Source organism: Heliangelus exortis, chromosome Z, assembly GCF_036169615.1.
Source record: "Heliangelus exortis chromosome Z, bHelExo1.hap1, whole genome shotgun sequence".
Taxonomy (NCBI): Eukaryota; Metazoa; Chordata; class Aves; order Apodiformes; family Trochilidae; genus Heliangelus; species Heliangelus exortis.
In genome coordinates, this window is record NC_092454.1 from 26,783,776 (window position 1) to 26,808,023 (window position 24,248).

Sequence of the window (24,248 nt, forward strand, 5' to 3'; positions counted from 1 at the left end):
TATTTGAAAGATGTGTACTTATGATTGCTTACTGTGAGTCACAGTTGGAAGTGTTACATTAATGGTTGCACTCAAAAGAAATTATTCTGTAATTCTGTCTGTATCTTTTGTTCTACATTTACAGTTTCTTTTCCACAGATTTTGTAGGTTTTTTCTCTTTCACCTTTTTGTTTTGTTTTTCTTTCTTTAGGTTTTTGTTCTATATAGAGTTACTTGAGCAAGCTCTGCACAAGTAAAATAACTAATTTTAAATGTTCATTAAGTTTTGGCAAAGGTACCGCAGGCTAGGTGTTCACAGCCAAGCTTCTGCACTCAACTTCTTAGTCATTTACATCCAATATATTTGTTTGCTGCTAATCAAATTCAGGTCATAGAATCACAGAATCATAGAATTGGCTGGGTTGGAAGGGACCTCAGAGATCATCAAGTCCAACCCTTGATCCACTACTGCTGCAGTTACCAGACCATGGCACTGAGTGCCACATCCAGTCTCTTTTTAAATATCTCCAGGGATGGAGAATCCACCACTTCCCTGGGCAGCCCATTCCAATGTCTGATCACCCTCTCAGTAAAGAAATTCTTTCTAATGTCCAACCTAAACCTCCCCTGGCACAACTTGAGACCGTGCCCTCTTGTCTTGCTGAGAGTTGCCTGGGAAAAGAGACCAACCCCACCTGGCTACCCCCTCCTTTCAGGGAGTTGTAGAGACTGATGAGGTCTCCCCTGAGCCTCCTCTTCTCCAGGCTGAACAGCCCCAGCTCCCTCAGCCTCTCCTCATAGGATCTGTGCTCGAGTCCCTTCACCAGCCTGGTTGCCCTCCTTTGGACCTGCTCCAGGACCTCGATATCCTTCCTAAACTGAGGGGCCCAGAACTCGACTTGAGGTGTGGCCTCACCAACACTGAGTACAGGGGCAGAATCCCTTCCCTGGACCTGCTGGCCATGCTGTTCCTGATACAGGCCAGGATGCCATTGGCCTCCTTGGCTACCTGAGCACTCTGTTGGCTCATGTTCAGCTTCCTGTCAACCACTTCTGTAGCTTGGCAGTGTATATCAGTTGATTATTTCACCAAACTTTTTGTTACACTACAGTTTTGAAGCTTTCAAAGTGGTACAAAGGTTATAAAAATCTACAGGATGAAATACTGCTGGAATCTGTAGTAACTGTTTTTTGTTCTCACTACTATTATGACTACTCTGAGTTTGAAGCTGTCATTTTTATCCAGCCCTTCTGCTAATTCTTTAGTTTACCATGAAAGTACTACAAATTAATTTCTAATTTCTGTCTGAAATTCAAATATATCTGCCAAAAAAAGGAATCTGGCACATGGTCTAGAGTGTATTACTTCATCTTGAAGTGGGTTTTTTGTTTAAGTTTCACAAACTGGCAGAAGATAACTCATGTATATTTGCCTTGTTCAGCCATAGAAACTGAGTTAAAAACCTACAATGTTTGGTCCTGTCATACAAACATACTTCAGTCCATTAATAAAATTATCTCCCTTCCTCCCTGGAATGTTGCGCATAGCATAGGTAGTGTCTCAGAGGATAAGTTTGTTTATTGACATATTTCCTTTCCTGACCCTGCCAATTTTGTCACGTACTATTTTACTATTTTCTATTCTCTCTTTTCTCTCTCTCTCTCTGTCTCTTTTTTTTCTTCTTTCTTTTTCTTTTTCTTTTTTTTTTTTTTTTTTTTTTTTCTACAAGGAAAAAAGGCTGGAAGTTGAAACAGCAATATCCAGCAAGCACATCCTTGAGCTACAATGGAACTGAGTCATGAGAAGCACTACATGCTCTAGAAGGCTGTGATGTGGAGAATCTGAAGCTAAGTCTGCACAGGCAGGCAGCTGAGATGAGGATCTCCAGCTTATTCACAGTATGCCTGCAAGCACACCAAATGCACTCTCAGACTTGAGGTGTGAGCAGCTTTTACAATCAATTCACACTGCTGATGCTGCCAGGCACCAGTGTCAGAAGGCAGGCAACAGCTAGCTGCAGCTGAGAGGTAATAATTTCTTAGCTGCCTCTCAGCTGATTCCAGCTGTGAGTATGGCTCCCTCTGCTCCTTTCCATTTCAATGCAAATTCAGACAGGTTAACTTCAAAACAGTATTTTGTGCTGACAAACAGTGCAGTGCACAGCTTTGCTGCTGTTAATCACCACCTCTTAGCAAAGTACAGGCTTGAGTTCCTCCATCCACCCATCTCAGTACAAAACAGTATGTTTAAATTGAATTTTTCAACTCTTCACAGAGACCAAGGGAAAAAGGATCACTCACACACCATCAGGTCTGAGGGATGCTAGCTTCTGTGTCCTCTGGCAGGAGACACACAGGAGGCACTGGTCTCAAGGATGTGACAGATGAGAATCTGAGCTTGCCAGCTTCAGCCAAAACCAGTGCTTGAATGCATGAATAACCAGTGACTAAAATACTTTTTTTCCTATACTACTATAAAGGAGTAGCACTCATTCAGGCAGGTCACTAGCCTAAGGTGGGAGCTGGCTAATCTTGCTTTTCACATTGGAGATATCAGTTTTATCAATTTTTTATGTGAAAATAGGTAGAAAGGCTCACACAAGCTGTTATTAAACCATTTGGAGCTTTTTGTCTATGAGACAAGAGGGAGGGGTTCTAAGGCAACTGGTTGATTCCAACTGAGCACTGGGCACTTCAACACCACCAATTCCTTGCCAGGAAACCTGGCTGCCAATTAGCAGATTGTGCTTTTTCAACATCCCCAGGCATCACCACACCACTTTCCCCTGGGAATGGTAAGGTCCCTAAAGTTCCTGACATTTGGCAGGTGCTCTGTGTGGTGCTGAGAACCCCACAAGCACCTGGGAGTGAGCAGTCTCACAGAAGATATCTCAAGCCTCCTGCTTTTCCTTGATTCATAGTGTAGCATCACTACACATCATTCCACTTTCACTGATCTGCAGAGACAAAGTTTTCTCATAAATTCTGCCCTCCTGTGGTCAGATGAAGAGTCTGGTAGCAGAATTAACCTGCTCCGTTTTTTTGCTCAACTTTGACATGCGTCTATTTTATCTTTGAGTATGATAAGTTGCCAGGGCTAAAGTAGGAATGATCAGCGCCTAAATAAGACATTGCCCACATGGAAGTGGGAAAAACATCATAGCAAAAAGGCAAAAATTGGGAAAGCATATAAATTTCAACTTCATCTTCCATAACTATCAGGGAGATGTTATCTTGAAATTCTTACAATTTCTCCCTCCTGGAAGATAAGGGTATTTGGCACCCAGATACTACCAGTTACTTAACTGTACTTGCAGATGTATGAAACCAAACAATAGTAACTTTTATAGCCATATTTTTCTTGTGGGGGAATATACTGTGACGGTAAACTCCTGTTGCACATACTAATTGATGAAATCATGACTGACCAAATAAAAGACGTATTTTTGTGCTGCTAATTAAATGTCAGACCAATAGTTTTTACTGACAATGGTTTCTGCTGGCAAGAGAAAAGCTAATCTCGGCTTACTTAACCAGTTACTGCAGTTTCACATTGTGTGCCTGAACTTCCTGCAAGTGTGACAATCATAGCTTCAGAGGAAGAACACAAATTGGGGTCCCTGCAGGCTTCAAGAGGTCACAAGTCACATTGAATAAAAGACACAGCATGGAAGAACTACTAGGAGTTATGATAGGTTTTTCTCAGCATGAACTCAGTCACACACAGGGGAGTTTTCATACCTGAAGCTTTTAATGAGACTTTTATCTTGAACTGGCTTGGGCTGAATGATTATCATGGCCTGACATTGCAAATTTAAAAGAAGAAAAAAAAATCGTCAGAAAAAAATATTTTCTCCCTTTATGTCAAAAAATAAAAACTGCACTTAAGTAAAGTGGGGAAAAAATAATAGACCTAATGGAATCATAAAGTCCATCTACTGGAGCTTTCTCTGAAAACAAACCTATGAAATGTGTGTATGAAAAGGCATGCAGCCATTAACGTTTTTTATATTGCGCTTTGCAGAGCACATAGTCAATTTCTAGTACTCTTTCCCCTAATTAACATTGTACATTATAGTGGTTGTTTTCAAGAAAATATCCATACACATAGAATAAGCTGAATTCCCATACCCTTCTCTAGGCGAATTTTAAAGCACTCTAAAAATTAGCTGACCACTTTCAACTAGTTGATAAGACTAATTTCTAGCTCAACTCATGCAACAAAACAGCACAAAGTCTAGTGTTTTATTATTTAATGATGTCAAATTACTGACAAAATTTCCTCATCTGGTCTAGTCATTTTAATACAGGGGAGGAACCAAAAGAGAAATATAAAATTCGAATACCTAGAAATGTATGAAAAAGTTTTAATATTTTTCTTTGGCCTTATTTTCAGAAATATATTTGCAAGAACAGACTGTACCCCATATGTTATGGTCTGCAGCTTCTTATCCTGCTAAGTACACCAAAATGTTACAGTTCAAGGTAGCTTATAATGTTTCGATCCACAAAACAAAGTCCAGCCACCAAGGGTCGGGTGCCGGCATGAAGTTTTATTTGATATAGTATTATTTGATAATTAACACAAGCTAAGTGACATAACCCTGTGAAGCTACAGCAAATATGTTGCAAGGTAAAAGGGAGAGAGGGGAAAGGAGAAGATACAATGAAAAGAGATAGAGAGAAAGAGAGAGAGAGACAAAGAGACAAAAAGAGAGAGAGAGAAGGCAAGAAGGCAAGAAGGCAGGAAGGCAGGAAGGAAGGCAGGAAGGAAGGAAGCAAGGAAAGAAGGAAGGAAGGAAGGAAGGAGGGAAGGAAGAAAAGAAGAAAGGAAGGCAGGCAGGCCATATTTTAGGCCTGTTTTACTTAGTAAGCATGGTTGACACATATCAGATTGAACAGCTCCCTAGGCCACATACAGATCCTATCTGTCTTCTTCCTCTCCAGCAATCCCTTTGGAAATGCCAGTGAAGTCTTGGATAGAGCAGAGGCTTGTAAAGGTGACTTGGTTGCTCCCTGCGGAGCAGACTAGGAGGTCCAATGGACATGGCTCCTCCATCCAGACCTCCATATTGTAGTAGCAGATTTTTAGAATTTATTAGACAACAAAACTGTCTTCACTCACACATAAACAGCTGATTCCCTTATAAGATGTACTAATAAAAACTAGTAAGATTATTTCCCAGCAGACCTAAATGAGGTGTTAATCTTTACTGGCATATCATAGAAATCGGTAGGAAAAATTGGTAGGATTGGTAGGAATTCATAATCTAGATTAAAGAGCAGATGACACCCTGTTTTGCAAGACATTTTTTAAAAAAGTATCAAACACTCTGAAGGGTTCACTGATGTTAAAACTTTCAGAATCAAGCACAGATAATGCAGTGTTTAAACATCCTTAGTAAAGTCAGTTATTAATCAAAATAACCAACCTCTGTCACAAACAAAAAAATAGGCATATTTGTACTTTCACAAAGATGGAGGAGTCACAAAGCTGTAAACGTTTCTACACATTTAATGTAGGGGAATTAGCAAGTGCTGCTTCTGGCCTTTGCAAACCACACAATTCATTTATTTATCTTCCCTTTGTACACTGAAGATGTTCTCTGCTGTTAAAATTAGAACGTGTTCTGAGAAGAGGAGTCAATGCTTTGCAATTGCATCTGGAAGGGATGGTGTGTTTGCTTATTCTGTGAAATACAATTTCGTTATAAGCAATGTTTCCTGCACTTTAGTTAACAGTTTTTATGAGTCCTAAATAACTGAAGTCTTCCCTTTCCTGTCCTTGTACCCTCTAGGGGACACTACTACACATCAGTGGAAAAGCAGTTCAGTAAAATCACACTGTTTCAGATGGTCTGTATTAAGCTTCTGAGAAACACATATCACAAAAGCTGGGCATTTTCCCCTCAGATCCCTGGTGCTGTCTAGGTAGGCTAACATAGACCCTGTAAAAGAGAACATAGTTCACATTAACAGAGAGAACAGACCAGGCTGTATAGAGGCAATGACCAATGAACTTTATGAGGCAGTTCATGGCAGACTTTTCATGCATAAAATTAATTTTTGTCCTATTCTATCAGCTTGCAGCACTGAACGATTTATGTACAATTTAGTCAGATTTTATTTGTATTTGGAATAAAGGTGATCAGAATCATGACAAATGCTTTCACAGATAATGATGGGAAACACAAAAGGACTAAGGCAACAGCTGAGCCCACTTCTGGTTATGTTTAGTAAGTAACATGAGCCCATCAGCCGAAGAAGTGACGTATCCAAGGTATAGACTTTGAATACTCCCTAGTCAGCCTTGGCAATGTCAAAACAAAACTCTCATTTTTTCTTGAGGAAAAATTAGGGTTGGAACAGGATGTTTCTCATGCAGAAAAAAAATCACTGCTTCAGAAGGATCACTGGTTCAGCTGCATATAACCTGCCATGATGACAGCCATGTAATAAGCATTAACATACTGTGCACTCAGAATAAAATAAGCTCATCTGAATACCACATATGAGTGGTTCTGTGATACTACAAAATAGTAAGAGGTGACTGCATCCTTTCTTTGGTCATTAATGCTGCAGACAGTTAAACTGATGTGCATACAGCAAAAACCATGTCAGGATGAGTCAGAAGGGCAGGCTGCTGCACTATTGGTGCAAAGACTTCACTGTGGATTAAGTAAATGTCTGGAGCAACCAAACCTAATGAAAGGCTTTTCTAGATGTAAAGATCTTACAGTGTGTGGGTCTTCCTTCTCTCAGGCCTTCTCTCAGTCCCTGTTTTTGCTTTCTCCAGCCTGGGTGGTTTGGTCAAAGCCCTTGCTTTGAAGACTGAGGCAAAAAAAATAATTGAGTACCTGAGCATTCTCCATATCCCATATGACCAGGTCTCCTGTTTCCTTCTGGAGAGGGCCCACATTGTCCCTCATCTTCCTTTTATCACTGACGTACATATAGTAGCTTTTCTTGTTACCCTTGATGTCCCTGGCCAGATTTAATTCTATCTGTGATTTAACTTTTCTAACCCCATCCCTGCCTCTCAGACAAGTTCTTTGTATTCCTCCTAGGCTACCTATTCTTTCTTCCCACACTCTGTAGATAACTAAGGTTGTCCAGGACCTACTTTTTCATCCATGCAGGTCTCCTGGATTGTGTAACACTGCTTGAAGACAGAGTTTATTTATCGTCCTGTGAGCACAGTCTTTTAAAAATGACACCATAAGAATTCTCTCCTCCTGGGCACTGCTTTGCTCTCTCTGCTGAATACTCTGTAAACATTTAGTTTTCTGCAGCTTGCTTTCTCACGAGGCAGAAGTCTGACAAAACATTGGTAGCTGGTTCATCGTGATTATACGTTTAAGGAAGACTACTCCTGAACACAACTGCAAAATTAGAAGAAAACCTTCCATCTCACAATAATTTTAGCCTTTTTTCACATATCACAAACCCAAGAAATGTTATAAAATTTGCCCTTTCACCAATGACACAAGAACTAATTATTCTCAGGGCAACATTTATAACTCAGATCAATAACTCAAAACAGCAGCAGTGTCCTTGCTACAGCTGAACAAGTTACCTCTCAGACTTCGTGTCTGTGTCTTAATGACAGTGATCTTCTCTCTTTCTCCAAATACAAGTAATTTTTTTTTATATAGATATTTATAGATAGTATTGCATAATACCAAGAAATAACTGCACTAGATAAGGCATCTGAATAACCCATCAAATGGAGTTGTGCTAAACAGCAAGACTCAGTTCAGTTGTATGTTATTTTCCATTAGTACTGACCATACTTGCAGCCCAGAAATGGCAAACTAACTAAAGAGAGGATGTGGAAATTTAAAGGCAAACACATTCTGGCAAATGTCCTCTTCTTAGAGGATGCAGTCGTTCAGTATCCTTCGCAGAGAACTACAGATTTTAAAAACTGCCCTGGTGAGTTCTGCCCAGGTCAAGGTGGCTAGCAACATATTTTTCTAGAACCCCTTCCTCAGATGGATTTATATGAGGCTCTGAATCAAAATTCACGTATTTTCACACCAACATGGGATTAATTTGAATACAAGGTTGCAGAATTTGTCTCAGTATCAAGAAGTATCATTTCAGTTCCTCCTTGGGGAAATACTAAAAAAAGTATCAGCACTGAATTTCTCTCTCCTTAAACAGGTCAGTCTACCAGATTGCTTAAAGATAGAAAACAGAGATAATGGACAGAGCAGCTGGGTTTGGAACTAAAGCTGGCAAGAGAATATCAAAGACAACAACAAGGGTTTCTTCCAGTACCTCAATAAGATGGAAGAACAGGGGAAGTGTAGGCCTGCTGGTGAATGAGGCAGGTGCCCCAGTGCCCGAAGACAAAGGGAAGGCAGAGTTATTGAATGCCATCTTTGCTTCAGCCTTCACTGCAAAATCCAGCCCTCCTGATTCCTGGACCTTGGAGGTCAGAGATAAGGTCTAGAGAGAGGAAAACTTTCCTTTGGTAGAGGAGTACCAGGTTAGAGGCTGCTTAACCAAACTGGATGGCCATAAATCCATGAGCCCTGAAGGGATTAATGGTTCTATGATCTTCATTTATTTCTTTTCCATTTATTTTGTGTTGACACTGTCAAAACCATTACCAACATAAGGCACTATGTATCATGAGACAAAAGTAGATTTTTTTTCATGTAACACGTCGAGCATGCAACTAATATAATAGTATTGATTTGATTAGATGTTCCATGGAAAATTCCTGTCACAATGTACACAGCCAGTAGTTGCAGATTCAAGTACCAACCTCAGATATGCCTGCACACTTCTAAAATATCTGTATATATTAAGCCCACAAGCACTGAGTAGCAAAAATAAAAATACTTCTGGCTGAGGAAGTGGATAAGTATTACAAGGAAATTACTTCAATTCCTTTCCTTGATATAGAGTCAGATTTGTTAAAACCCAGACTTAATATGCAGAGATCTGTCATTTCCCTCTCAAATTTCCTTGAAGCAGTATGGATGTTCCCCTTCTCACTGCAGGGCAGCCTCTTACTCTATTATGATCCAACAGAGTAGAAAGAGTCCGTACACAGGGCCCAGGACAGCAGAGAAGCTGTGGTACTATGCTGCATCCAGCTGTGTACATTCTTCAATGTACCTTTAGTCAGAAAATCTTTGATTGACCTGCAGCCACCACTATAAGTGCAGTGAAGATGAGGCCCCGTCTTTGATGACCCAGCTCACTCATGCATACCTGCCATGCCTAGAAACTCACAAGAAATTCTTTCTCAGTACAAAATCCAGCACATGGGACAAACAGTAAGATAATGACCAATTCAGAGATTTTGTCTTTGCTAAGTTAGGCAGCTTTCTAAGGTTAAAAAATTATTCTTATAAGGCTTCTTTGCAACTATCAGTTGTCAGTTTACTAATATTTACAGCTTTTGGTGAAATGTGATAACCCCTGGAATCTCTACAGTGTGTGGTCCCTATTATAAAAAAAAATAAAGTACTCTAGTACAAGTAAACAAAAACTAAGATTGGCTCATATGAAGCTTTCTCAGTCAGATATGCCATTTCTTTGTATAGATACACTTACTATGGTTTTAAAATATAGTGCTGAATTTTAATTTTTAAAATAACCCTTCTTGGCACTACAACAATTATAACAAAGGAGCATAGCATCACATTACTGATAATAAAAATTTTATTCATTACCTTTATTGCCATGTGTAGGAGGAATAGCAAAATGAACGACATACAAAAAAGACTTATTAAAATGTAAATCTAGGCAATCCGAAGTTGCTACTAATGGCAACTCTAATTTTATTCGCTTATATAAATTCATTAGCATAACAAGATGCCATGTCATACAAGACAGGTTGGCATCGTGGCATTGGGCTAACAGAGCTGACCATAATCTTGTTGATTCACACCCAACTAAGGCTGATATTAGCCAGAAAGATGCAATACTTCTCTCAAATTGCTTCAATACCATCTTCTGTTCTGTCTCCACTACTGGATACATGCCTAGCAGCCTGTGTGACAGAGGGAAAAATGTGCTGTTCAGATACCTACCTGAATAGCATGGACACACTGAGACACACCAGAGGGAAGGGAGGCTTGAGAGGTGTGCCCATGCAAACTGAGCAGAGGACAACAAGGCCAAGTGGGAGGTCCTGCACCTGGGAGGGGACAGTCCCCAGCACAATTACAGGCTTTGTGAAGAACAGATGGGTAATGGCTTTAAACTGGAAGAGGGTAGATTTAAGTTAGACATTAGGAAAAAATTACTTACTATGAGTGTGGTGAGACACTGGAAGAAGTTGCTCAGGAAGGCTGTGGATGCCTCATACTTGTAACTATTCAAGGCAAAGTTGGATGGGACTTGGAGCAGCTTGGTCTAGTGGGAGGTGCCTCTGCCCATGAAACAAAAGAGGATTAACCCCCTTGACTCCCAACATCAGTGACAGCAGGAGGAGTGTTTCGCATTTGACCCACCTGCATTACAGAGGATGTTTAAATTGAATATTAGGAAAAAATTCCTCACCCAAGAGTTGTCCAGCACTGGAACATACTTCTCAGGCAAGTGGTGAGGCATTTAAAAGACATGTAGGTGCTTTAGGACATGGTTTAGTGGTGGGCTTGGCAGTGTTAGGTTAACAGTTGGACTCAATGTCTTTTCCAACCTAAATGATTCTATGGTTCTATGATAACTGTATGCAGTAGCTTTTCCCACCATTGCTTAATATAATGTGTTATCACTTCCAAGACTTTTGAAGAGGAAGTAAGGTGGTTTTGTGTGATGAAGTATCTGAGACTGAACTTTTAATCAGTTGGGAAAAAGTACTGACAAAGTCAAGTAGTTTATACAAGGCCTGAAAGGCTTTACTCAGATTTTTGGAACTCTTCTCTGAGTAAAGACACAAAGCTAGGTAAACAGTGGTAACACATGCCAGCCCAGTATTTTCACTTCTTGTACAGTAATAGCAATAAGAATGATAATAGTAATAATGAACACAAAAAACTAAGGTTTGGTAACTAAAAGCCTGATACTTTCTGCATATAAAGAGGAAAAACTATAAGCACCTTGTTTTAGCAAACATGGCCTTAGTACTCATTTGTCAGTTAAAACATGGGTGACCACCTCAAGCTATTGTTCACACCATGAGTTTTCCATTTGTAGCTAATTTTAAACAATTTTATTTACTGTATCAGTCATTAGAGCCTCAAAGACAAAGATACACTGAAACTGGACTTCAGTCCCCTGTGAGTGAAGCTGGTGTAATTTATAATGGCTATAGTTATTGGGATATCACTCTAATACTGTCCAGATGAATTCTGTACATATGCTGTTAAAACTGCTTTGTGTTACACATTCAGAACAAGGTGACATTAAATCACTAGCAACATAGATAGTAAGGGAATCACCTTAAAGAGGATAGAGAGAAATTAATCCTGTTGAAAGCTGATAAAATATGTACTCCTGATGGAAGAATGAAAAAGGCATTACCAGACATATCATGGGGAAGGAGGGAGCATACTCTGAAGCATATTGTTATTACAGATATAATGCAGACAAATATTCCAGTGGCATAATGTCTGATGTGTGCATCAGTGTTAAATGTTGTAGCAAGCAATTGTATGAATACAATTTTCACATGGGCTGAGAAGCAGTCTGGTGTTGAATAACTTCTTCTGACGTAAACAGCAGTTGAAAGACTGGGTATTAGGATTCAATTAGATGTTCAAATACACCAAGATTAAGCACTGTTCATATAAAACTCATTACATGCATTAAAAGCATGAAATGGAAATATCAAATATTGGAATAAAAATTCCAGCAACACTGTATAACAATAAAGCTTTGTTAACTCTGTTAACTGCAAACAAGGTTCATAAAGTAGTTACTTGAAGTTTGTACATTGAAATCCTAACACAGCACTAACCTAAAGGAGAGAAATTTCAGATGTTTACATTTCAGGTCTTCAAAGTTAAATAATTTTCTAAAGAATTTCTGTTCTAAAATTTTCAGTGAATTGTCTCTGTAGGTTTTTTTTTTTAAGAAAGGAGACACCTTTGATAACAGAAAACATGAATATTTCAAGGTTACACTTCCTACATAAAAGAGCAAAACCCACTGCAAGACTGTCATAGATATTACTTGTTGTTTTACTTCTTTTCTATACACCGCAGACCAATTTTAATGTCATTTTCAGATGACTTAGGGATTGCAAATATACCTTTTGAAGCTTTTCTTCAAGTGTCTGTTAATCTGCTACATTCTGGGAACTCCTGGAATGCCCCTGAAGTGCTATATTTGTGTAGGAGGAGCCTTTCTTCTTAAGAGTTGAGAAATGACCTTGTATTTGACGAAATTCATAGTGCTGTGAGTGAGTCTGTGAAATCAAAAGTTATGGTCTGAAACAGTATGCTTTCAACTAATGCTGTCTTTCTTCAGTTTCTATTCCTTTAATATTCTCTGTGTTTGCTGCTTTTTTAATTTCCCTTTTTCCCTTCTCTCCTCTTCAGAAATATAAGCAACTGCTATGGTGCACAAGCAGACAGAACAAACAAGTTTCTCAAGATTTGTGGCAAAGTCCTGTAAATTGTCTTTTATCTTGCAAAATTTCATTTGTAGCTTATAAACAGACCTCAGAACCTGAGCACTGTGTCATGGCAGGGAATAAATACATCTGCAGAGCTTACTGACATTAAAACAACCACTAGCTGTTTAAAATAATTTAACCAGTGTCTGATTTTGTTTTCTGTCTACTACAAAATTGCATACCTTTAAACTATTATTTGCAAAGAGATTTAAGCTCTATTTTCAACATGATAAGCAACTGAGAAGCAATAACCAATCCTTGGCATCCTTTGCTCCTTATCTTTGTTCTCCAATAGAGAAAAAATGCTCTTTGTAATGAGTTTTTCTCCCTCCTACCAACCCTCAGTGGTATCCAGGGAAAAGAGCAAATTAAAGGTTGTTCCTGTGAATTACTGAGCATTTCCAAACTGACTGAAGCAAAAAATGATTTATGCTATGAAACCATGATTCTTCGCAGCTTGTCTTTAATGTATATATTGCATGGCACAGTAAGAAATGTTTCTCGTGCTTTCTGTCTGTTAGATGGCCTATAAAGGTCAAGAAATGCTAAATACTAACATAAAAACATAGAGTAATGTCTTTGCTGCTGAGTGACTACTAGCTTACTATAATCACTTTAGTAATACAAAATAAAATTACTCAAACCATGAAGCTGTCCTACTATGTTCCAACATGAAGCAAAGAAATAAGTTTCAAATTAGATTCTGTATTTGAGATAAACTGGTTTCATTTTAGATTGAGGTAAAGCAGTCAACCTTTGTCCAACTCCTGCCTTTTAAAGCTAGAAGGAAAATATTTGGCTGCAATGTAGTTCCAATACCAGATTATACTGTATCAAACCAAGTATTTAATTCTGATATGGATCATATCACAGTGCTATATCATGTGGCATAAGTAGAAGCACTACACTATAAGACTATTCAGGCCTAAGTTTTAAACTTAAATTCCAATTAAACTTGGAATCCATTTAGACAAGGAATTTTGTCTTTTCATTAAGACTGGGGTACTATTCACGTTTTTTAAGTAGTATTAAGTCAGAATAATATTGCTCAAGTCAAGACTGTATAACTTACATAGCCTGTCACATCTGATTGTAGATCATTACACTTGAAAGCCAACATGCACTTTCCTCAGCTGTGAATCTGGATACAAGGTCTGAGAACATCAGAATTAGATCTCTGCTTTATCAAAGAATATGTCACAGAAACAGATGTGAAATACGCTACAAGTTTGCATCAACGATATGCTGAAGCTGTTGATGATCTTTCACCTCATTTTGGATGTGCTAATTAAAATAGAAGGGACACATAAGATAATTCAGAAGGACAGGGTACATTGGGCACAGCACAGTGGTAATAAGGCTATCGTGCTTCTGGTATTCAAGATAGTATTTTAAGATTGAACTAGATTGTGTTTGTAGACAAACTTGATCATTCACAAGCAGCCTGGGTGTCTCTCTGAAATGAAAACGCTGAAATTCATCTCTGTTGGAGATAAATTCTACAAAAATTCAATTTCTTCTTCTAGCAAAAATTTTCATCATCAATACTATAACTGGGTGTAGGGTGTTGCGCTCGCATGGATGTTTTCACAACGCACAGAAGTCCTTTTCTTCTTTTTATATTTGTTTTTACTGTTCACAGACAACATGTACACCTGATTTGATGGTTCTTGTAAAGGCTGAACAGTTGCACGCTTCACAAATAGCACGTTAAAATACGGTCCCAAAGAAAAATAATCTGACAAGAAGTTTACAGCAAAAGCAAGAACATAAGTCCTCTTAGAATAAATCCTTAAACTCTACAGTAAAAGATGTCTACAATGGAGACAGAGACATTTTTTGTATCTTGAAAATCTATGCACTGTGTTAAATACTTAGATCAGGAATTGTGTCAAAGAATAAACCCAAATTATGACACCTACTTTGCTTTTACTGAATGTCCTTAACTGCATTGTACTGAAGTTCCCAAAGAAAAAAAGGAGCAACATACTGTGCTGAGAATGTCACAAGTCAAAATAGAAAGTTCTTCAGACACAGATGAGGTAATATTGTACAACTTTAAATTTGCTTCACAAATTAAATAGTAGAGTGGCCTGTTTTGTGATAGCTGTATTTTGTGGGGGGTGGGAGGGGCTTGTTTTTGGTTTTTTTTTTTTAATTATGCCTATGTAACACAAGAAATGCCACTCAATACCTTTTCTTTTATTAACAGTTCATGAAGATTATCAGCATTGGGTTTTTTTAATTATTTTTGTATTGTACAGGGATATAGCTCCTTCCGCAGCATGGCTGCCTGCTCTATGAGTGCAAATGATGAGCACAGTTACAGAAGTATCCTTACAGGAACAGAAAAGCAGAACAAAGGGAATACAACTTCCTGAAAATGTTTGTGCACACACAGAACTACACTCTCTGTCAAGATTCACCTTGCTACTTTGTTGTATATGTGGATACTGATGGTGCTACCAAACAATTTTCAGACACCAGCATGAGTTACTCAGATTCCTGTTGACTGCTGAAGATCACAAATATCATAGCGAATGAGCAGACAGAAGACAAAACCACAAAAAATACCCAAATAATTATCCATACCTTAACTAGTCTCCACCTTTGAGTTTATATTTCACTTGTTTTAACTTATGCTAGCTGGACTACAGTGACTTTATGTGGAGTTACACCTGGCTGACAGAGGCAACAGTGAGAACAATAACAGGAACAAAGTTTTGCTGTACCATTTATAATTATATGGTATTTTTGACCACATTATTTTTTGAGAATACTGCCCAGATACTGTAGTGTTGTTTTGCTTCTAGATAGATATATATGTGCGGATTTATAAACACAACAAAACAACAAAAGAGTGAAAGAAATCAAAACAAGAAAGAATGCTGGGTTGTGTACTTCTAGACTAGCCTCACAGATGTTATATACAGGTCTGCAGCATGCCTAGAATTCTTATCTATGTTTTATTCCACAGTAAAAATAAATTTAAAGTGTATTCCAAGATGAAAACAGAAGAAACAAAGATACCATTTATTCCCCAGGCCTGTGCAACGACAGGGATATGATTACGTGATGCAGGTTGAGAGAACCTCAAAAGGAAAGCAAAATCTTTTTGATTGTGGCAGCAAAAGGAAACATGCAAGTCCCCATGACTCACCAGACAGCAAACTTCAGACTATAATCTACATTGAGCTGGCAGCCTCCTTGGTTCTGTATCCTATTTTCACATGCAATAATTTTCAGTGTTTCTAATATTTGGGTTTTCTATTGTTGCAGTCCTAGAGAAGACAGATTCCTGCTGCTTGAAAAATACATCAAGAAGCCACAATACAAAAGACATGATGAACAGAAATATTTTCAAACTGCTTACATTGTTCCTGACTGATTTCCTGACTGGAATAAAACTTCTCATCTGCTAGCTTTTGGATGGGTACTAGCTGTAAAGTCTGTTTGGCTCTCAGTCACAGAAACCAAAAAGACTAATGGCAGTAATGCCATTTTCTGCTGACTACAAGTCTACCCTAGGGCATCCCAGGGAATCAACATCATCTTTGCTATAGCAAAGGTAGATTCCTGTACAGTGCCATGATAGAAATTTTTTTAAAAGTTAACCCAGTCACTACCATTTAGATTCGATCAGATCTTGCTTCTACCAGCAGAAGAATGTATACCTGGTCAGCGCTTGAGTAGAGATTTGCCTGCTCAGTTCTGCACCCAACTTGAAACTCAAACTCCATTATATGGCTACATAGTTATATGAATTTCTAAAATTTATGTTTATTGAATCTTGAAGGGTTGGTAGACTACACATTTTGCCAATACCTTGCAATTTCCCACTGCATCCAGGTTCACTCTGTATGGACAAAACTTAATTAGCAAGTACACATGTAACGGGAAGTTCTGTAGATTTGTCTTCCTTCTGAAGCTTAAAAGCTTAGTCTTTCCTATCTCACATTTATATATTTCACCAATTTCAAGGCAAAGTATAACATATAACTCCCAGTAAAACGTTTTCTTAGCAAGACTTGCGGTCTCTGTACTCCACTTAGTGTCTGACACTGTAATTAAGAGACTGATACACAAAAGAGGTTATAGAGATTTACATTTTGAGATAAATCCTTTATTGGAAATGTTTTTGGGTGAAGACATTAGTGATGGTTGCTTTAGAAATATGTGATAATAAAATAACAAAACAATGTGATTCTGGCTGTGCCTTTTGGGGAAAATTTAGTATCAAAGCTTGTGTGATGATACAAGGCAAAAAGTTGAAAAGCTAGTGATTGTAATCACCTAAGAAGATTAAAAAACCTTACTACTTTGCAGAAAGGAACTAGTGCTATTGCTTAAACAATGCTGATTTTTTAAGGAAAAAAACCTATTGACATGGGTATGAAATTGGTGACAGTCATCCAGAAAGATCAAACAATATACAGCTTTCTCAAATGATTTCTTTGGAAAGGGACAGAGAAAATGATCTAATGAAGTCTTTTTTACCTCCAAATTCTATTATCTTGCATGAATATCTATTTGCCTGCCTAGGGAAAGCAATTGTTTTCCACACGTAGAAGTAATGTTACAGCATAGGCATACATTACACGCTTCCCTGACTACAGTCCACATTTTCCACAAGTTATTTGCAACTGAAAGCCTTCAAATTTTCCTGGTTATTCTACCTCTGCTGGGTTTCTAATTAACCTCATCAAAGACTAATTTATTCCCAGATTCAAAAAAATTTTGGGTGGTCTTTGTGTTCAGAATTTTTCAAACTGAGACAAATTTTCAAATTCTTTCCACAGGGTAACTTTCTCCTTGATCCCATAATGAGATTCTCATTTTCTTTCAAGCTGTAAGCAATTAATATGGCTCTGTACTGTTTCTTCAAGCAACATAAATCACAAAGTAAGGCACTAACCGTTCATGGACGAGCACAGATTAGTGTGTTGCATGTTATTACCTATTCCGTTTATGCTTTAAAAAAAAAATGTTTAAGTAAGATACATTATTTCCCTAAATCTTTATCTTTTTATGGGAGCAGTGACGAATTTTTGCACCTTACCGGTTTAAACCCCAAGGGTTTATTCTGCTAAAACCCTGGAAAAGTGAGTGTGTTCAATATAGAAAAAGCATTATTTTTTAACTGCAAGTGATGTCACAGTGAGTAAGCCAAGCATCAACAACAAAATAAAGACTTTCTCATTCATGGATATATATAAGCCAGAAACGAAATGGACCACAGGAGGCAGAAATATTGATATATGTATTTTTATTTGCAGCTGCATTGCTAAAATAGGGTTAACGCTGAAAGAAATCTTCAGATGAGAGTTGGTAAACTGAAAATATAGCTAATGGAAAGCCCTGAGTGTAACAGGTCTTATATTGTCACACTGCAATTTTGCTAAGCTATGCTTTTGTTCCCTGTAGACAATCTTTCTTAGAGTTTAGACCTTCTGAGTAACTGAGCCTTGAAGGCACATTCCTCTAGTACTGCTTCGATTGTACTAATCGTGCTTATGGCAATGTTGCCTACATCAGCCTGGGATCTTCCTCTTCTTTCATCTGGGATGTTTGAAAATGCCTCCTGGCATCACTGTTTGACATATCTTCATACTGAAGCTGAGTTCTCTTTTTCTCAAATGGCTACTGCTGAGCAAACAGACCGATACTTTTCTCTCTTGCTTTCATGTGGTTATAGGAGGTCATTCATACATGGTGATGGATTTAATCCTCTGCTGAGTCAAAATACAAGCTCTTTAATTAGCTCTAATTTTTCCACATGGAAACAAATCATCTGATATATTCTTTCCCTTGTCGAGTAAAACCAATCAGCTTTAATCTAAAACTACAATAAGAAAATAAAATGTTTACACCTTCAATAATGATGAACTCAAAACAGGCAGGCCCTGGAAAATGCAGCTCAAGTGGTTGTGCATTTTTTGAATATTCTACGAATGCCTTCTCCTGTCTGCAGCATAACAGGGAAAACTGAATGAAAGGATAACTGTATTGTTCATAGGTTCCCATAGCTATGCTATGGGGTACCGAACAATATATATCCAGAAAAATTCAGTATGCTCTTAAAACATACTCTGAAAATCTCCTGAGGAGCCTCTGGGTAACTTCAGAGTCATACTGTGATTACCTTGATACATTATATCAATTAGATTACCTGTGGAGGAGGACACTATCTATATTTCATTAAAAAACATCACCGTCTTGCCCATCTAGACTGAAAGTATTTGAGTATGTTTGAAGAGGTTTCAGGCAACTATTTAAGTGTTTCACTATGAGCCTTTCGAAGTTTTTATTTTATAAGCTACACATTCATCCCTTGTTTTGGAGCTGTATATGTTCCCCATTTAGATCAAAACATTTTGTAAAACATTTTCTAGATTATATGCCAGAGAATCAAGACCTACAAAAGGTACACATAAAAGCAAATTTGCTCCTAAGATAAAATGCAGTGGTTTGCATTCAGCATAAAGTGAAAATATTTTCAAGGTCAAAAATGATTTCTTACACGCTTCTCGTAGGCTGAAGTCAGGAACAGACAGAAGGAGAGGACTTAAGAGATATGAATGAGTGGAAGGAGGTCCGGCCTCGGAAGGGCACGAAAAAATCCTCCCAACCCCCTTCACCCTCCCAATTGCCCTTGAAGAATAGGTATGAGGCCTTGGAAATTCAGGGACAGGAAAATGTAGTTACAGAGGTAGACTTACCTAGTGAACCACCTAGGACTCGTCAGTCACCCCGTGTCCTTAGGACTTCTTCAATCAAGAAGGAAAGGAGAGTAGTTGTGGTGGGTGACTCCCTTCTGAGGGGGACAGAAGGGCCCATCTGTCGACCGGACCCATCCCACAGGGAGGTCTGTTGCCTCCCTGGGGCTCTGATTAGAGATGTTAAAAGGAAACTCCCTAATCTTGTGGGTTCCTCTAATTACTATCCACTGCTGATTTTTCAGGCTGGCAGTGATGAAATTATCACAAGAAATGTAAGGGCAATGAAGAGTGACTTCAGGGCCCTGGGACGGCTAGTTAGGGGGTCTGGAGCGCAAGTAGTGTTTGCCTCCATCCCTCCTGTAAGAATGGGTGGGGAGGTATATAGGAAGAGTTTACAGGTCAACGAGTGGCTAGGAGACTGGTGCCAAAGACAGGGTTTTGGTTTTTTTGATCATGGGATGCTATATGAGACACCTGGCCTGGTGGTGGCAGGTGGGATGCACCTGTCCCAGAGGGGGAAGAGGCTTTTGGGGCAGGACTTAGCAGGGCTCATTGAGAGAGCTTTAAACTAGATGTGAAGGGGGAAGGGGAGAAAACTGGGTCTGTTAGGGACAAACACAAGAAGAACGAACCGGGGCCCGAAGGCAGGTGGTCTAGGGAGGATTTAGTCCCACCAGTGTGCTCTGTTTGTTTCCTGAAATGTCTGTATACTAATGCACGCAGCATGGGGAATAAGCAAGAAGAGTTAGAGGTCAGTGTACGGGCTAAGGGTTATGATCTGGTAGCGATAACAGAGACATGGTGGGATAGGTCACATGACTGGAATGTGGCCATGGATGGTTATGTGCTTTTTCGGAAAGATAGGGCGGGGAAGAGAGGTGGTGGAGTTGCTCTTTATGTGAGAGAGCAACTAGAATGTGTTGAGTTTTGTGCAGGGGCTGATGAGGGGCAAGTTGAAAGTCTGTGGGTAAGAATTAAGGAGCAGTCTGGTGTGGGTGATACAGTTGTGGGGGTCTACTACAGACCTCCTGATCAAGGCAAGGAGGTTGATGAGGCCTTCTACAGGCAGCTGAAAGCAGCCTCACAACTTCAGTCCCTAGTCCTCATGGGAGATTTTAACTACCCCAATATCTGCTGGTTGACTCACACAGCCAGCCTTTCACAGTCTAGGAGGTTCCTCCAGTGCATTGATGATAACTTCTTAATGCAAATGGTGGACAAGCCGACTAGAAGAGGAGCGCTGCTGGATCTTGTACTAACCAACAAGGAGGGCCTTGTTGAAGCAGTGGTGGCTGCAGTGATCATGAGATGGTAGAGTTCAGGATCCTGTGTGGAAGGAACAGAATACCCAGTAGGACCAGAACCCTGGACTTCCACAGGGCAAACTTTGGCCTCCTTAATCAACTGTTAAGAGAAATCCCATGGGACAGGGTGTTAGAAGATAAAGGGGCTCAAAATAGCTGGTCAATATTCAAGGACCACTATTTGCAAGCACAGGATCAGAGCGTCCCTACGGTTAGGAAATCTAGTAAGGGAGCTAGGAGACCAGCATGGTTAAAAAAGGAACTGCTGGGAAAACTTAAGTGGAAAAGGAAAATCTACAGATCATGGAAGGGGGGGCTGGTCACTTGGGAGGAATATAGGACTGTTGTCAGAGGATGTAGGGAGGCAATTAGGAAAGCTAAGGCCTCCTTGGAACTTAACCTTGCAAGTCAGGTTAAGGATAATAGAAAGGGCTTTTTCAAATACATAGCTAGCAAAACTAACACTAGAGGCAATATTGGCCCACTAAGGAATGAGCTGGGAGCCCTGGTGACAGAGGATATAAAGAAGGCAGAGGTGCTGAACGCCTTCTTTGCCTCTGTCTTTACTCCTGCAGGGTTTCCGCATGAGCCCCAGATTCATTTAGCCCCAGAAGTAGTCAAGATAGATGAGGAGTTTGACATAGTAGATGAGGATTGGGTTAGGGATCAGCTGAGTAATCTGGACATCCATAAGTCAATGGGTCCAGATGGAATGCATCCGGGGGTGCTGGGGGAGCTGGCGGAGGTCATTGCTAGGCCACTCTCCATCATCTTCAGTAAGTCATGGGTAACAGGAGAGGTGCCTGAGGTGCCTGAGGACTGGAGGATAGCAAATGTCACTCCAGTCTACAAGAAGGGCAAGAAGGAGGACCTGGGTAACTATAGACCAGTCAGCCTCACCTCCATCCCTGGAAAGGTGATGGAACAACTTGTTCTTGTCACTATCTCCAGGCATATCAAGGACATGGGGGTCATCAAGAGCAGTCAGCATGGTTTTATCAAGGGTAAATCATGTTTGACTAACCTCATAGCCTTCTATGAGGAAATTACTAGGTGGATAGATGATGGTTTATCTTGATTTCAGTAAAGCATTTTACACCGTCTCTCACAGCATCCTTGTAGATAAGTTGATCAAGTATGGGTTTGGTGATCAGGTAGTGAGGTGGATCAGGAACTGGTTGAAAGGAAGGAGTCAGAGAGTTGTAGTCAATGGGGCAGAATCTGGTTGGAGGTGTGTGACTAGTGGAGTCCCTCAGGGGTCGGTACTGGGACCGGTGTTGTTCAATATCTTCATCAACGACTTGGATGAGGGTATAGAATGTACCCTCAGCAAGTTTGCTGATGACACTAAGCTGGGAGGAGTGGCTGACACACCAGAAGGCTGTGCTGCCATTCAGAGAGACTTAGACAGGCTGGAGAGTTGGGCAGGGAGAAACATGATGAAATTCAACAAGGGGAAGTGTAGAGTTTTGCATTTGGGGAAGAACAACACGATGTCCCAGTATAGGTTGGGGGCTGACCTGCTGGAGAGCAGTGTAGGTGAAAGAGACCTGGGGGTCCTGGTAGACAAGAAGATGACCATGAGCCAGCAATGTGCCCTTGTGGCCAAGAAGGCCAATGGCATCCTGGGGTGCATTAGAAAGGGTGTGGTTAGTAGGTCAAGAGAGGTTCTCCTCCCCCTCTATTCTGCATTGGTGAGGCCGCACCTGGAGTATTGTGTCCAGTTCTGGGCCCCTCAGTTCAAGAAGGACAGGGAAGTGCTTGAAAGAGTCCAGCGCAGAGCTACTAAGATGATTAAGGGAGTGGAACATCTCCCTTACGAGGAAAGGCTGAGGGAGCTGGGTCTCTTTAGTTTGGAGAAAAGGAGACTGAGGGGTGACCTCGTCATTGTTTTCAAATATGTAAGGGGTGAGTGTCAGGGAGATGGAGTTAGGCTTTTCTCAGTGGTGACCAGTGATAGGACAAGGGGTAATGGGTGTAAATTGGAGCATAGGAGGTTCAAGTTGAATATCTGAAAGAATTTTTTTACTGTAAGGGTGACAGAGCCCTGGAACAGGCTGCCCAGGGGGGTTGTGGAGTCTCCTTCACTGGAGACATTCAAAACCCGCCTGGACACGTTCCTATGTGATGTACTCTAGGGGGCCCTGCTCTGGCAGGGGGGGTTGGACTAGATGATCTTTTGAGGTCCCTTCCAACCTCTATGACTCTATGATTCTATGATTCTATGATTGCTGAAGCATGTGCAGAAGAGAGAATGACACAATACCAGTTACAGACACAAAGAGAGAAATTAGAAAGTACTTAGGAAACCACTTTTCCCCAACAAAGCAATTAGTTCTAAACTAGCACTTTTCGTTATAGTAGAATCTATTTCATAATAAATTAAAATAAGGAGCACTTGCTTTTATATAAAAGATTTTTCATGAAGAAGTATAATTTGTGTGCTTGATTATACATAGGCACCTGTGTAGTACAATTGTCGAAATATTTTTCAAAGGAAGCAAGATCCACTACTCTTGGTTTACATCTGGAAGAAGAAACAATGTGCTGAAAAATTTTGGCTTACATTCTCAGAATTTAACTCTAATCACGGGTTCTTCCAGTGTGTTCAGCCAAAATTCCTGCAACTCCTACCCGTACCCTCTTACACGCTCTACTTCTATTTCTGTGTTTGCTTACTGCAGGCTGGCAATTACCACACTACGGAGCAGTTTCTCTAATCCATCTGTTTACATTTCATGTCAGTGCAGAAAGATGGTTCAGCAGCTTGCATAATCCTTGGCAAGCAAAAATCTGGTTTCTGATTCCATTGATCTCATGCCTGAGGGTCTCACCCAAGACGTTTAGGAGGAGACAGCAATGATGTTCTGTTATGACATTATGTGCTAACTGACAATATGAGTCCTCAAAATGCTGTATTCATTCAGATTGGGCATCTACACCTGTGGTTTAAAAAAAGAAAAAATACTGCTACCTGTCAAAAATCACTGTAATGTGATCAGCTATGTAATGGAAATAATACCTTTCTGACTGCAGTGGGAGAAAGACATGCTCTTCAGTACTGGGAGAAGTAATCTAAGAGTTGCTGGAAAAGATGTTCCCCCATATATTTAAAGCACCTGAAATCAATCAGCTGGTAAAAAATATTAGATTTTCAAAACTTCTAGGCTGCAAAAGGGGCTGTCTTCATGACTAGATGAGGTAAGAATGAGGGTTACTTGTTTTTAGGTTGCTATTTTTTGACATATAGTCAAATAATTGTTTCCTCTTTGAGGGAATCAAATGTGAGATCAGTTTCAAATCAAAACAGAAAAAAAATTCAACTGAGTAACATAAAAGGCTTTATATTCTTAACTTAATGTACAGATTTTTTTTATTGAGATATGCTCCTTCAAAAGTGGCTATTAAAAAAGAACTCAAGTGGTCAATGAAAATCTTTGAGCTCTGCCAAATTGTTTTAACCTGCCAGACTGGCTAGGCAGGTTTCTAAATACAAACAAGCTCTGACAGAATTCACCCCTTTTCTTGATCTGTGTTTCAATTCACAGCTCCTGCATCTGACATTTTCTTTCTGCTCCCTCTCTTCTAAGTCACGACTGCTGAGGTCTCTCTTTATCACTTCCCTTTGCTATCACTCAACCCATGCTCCTCGCAAATTTACTT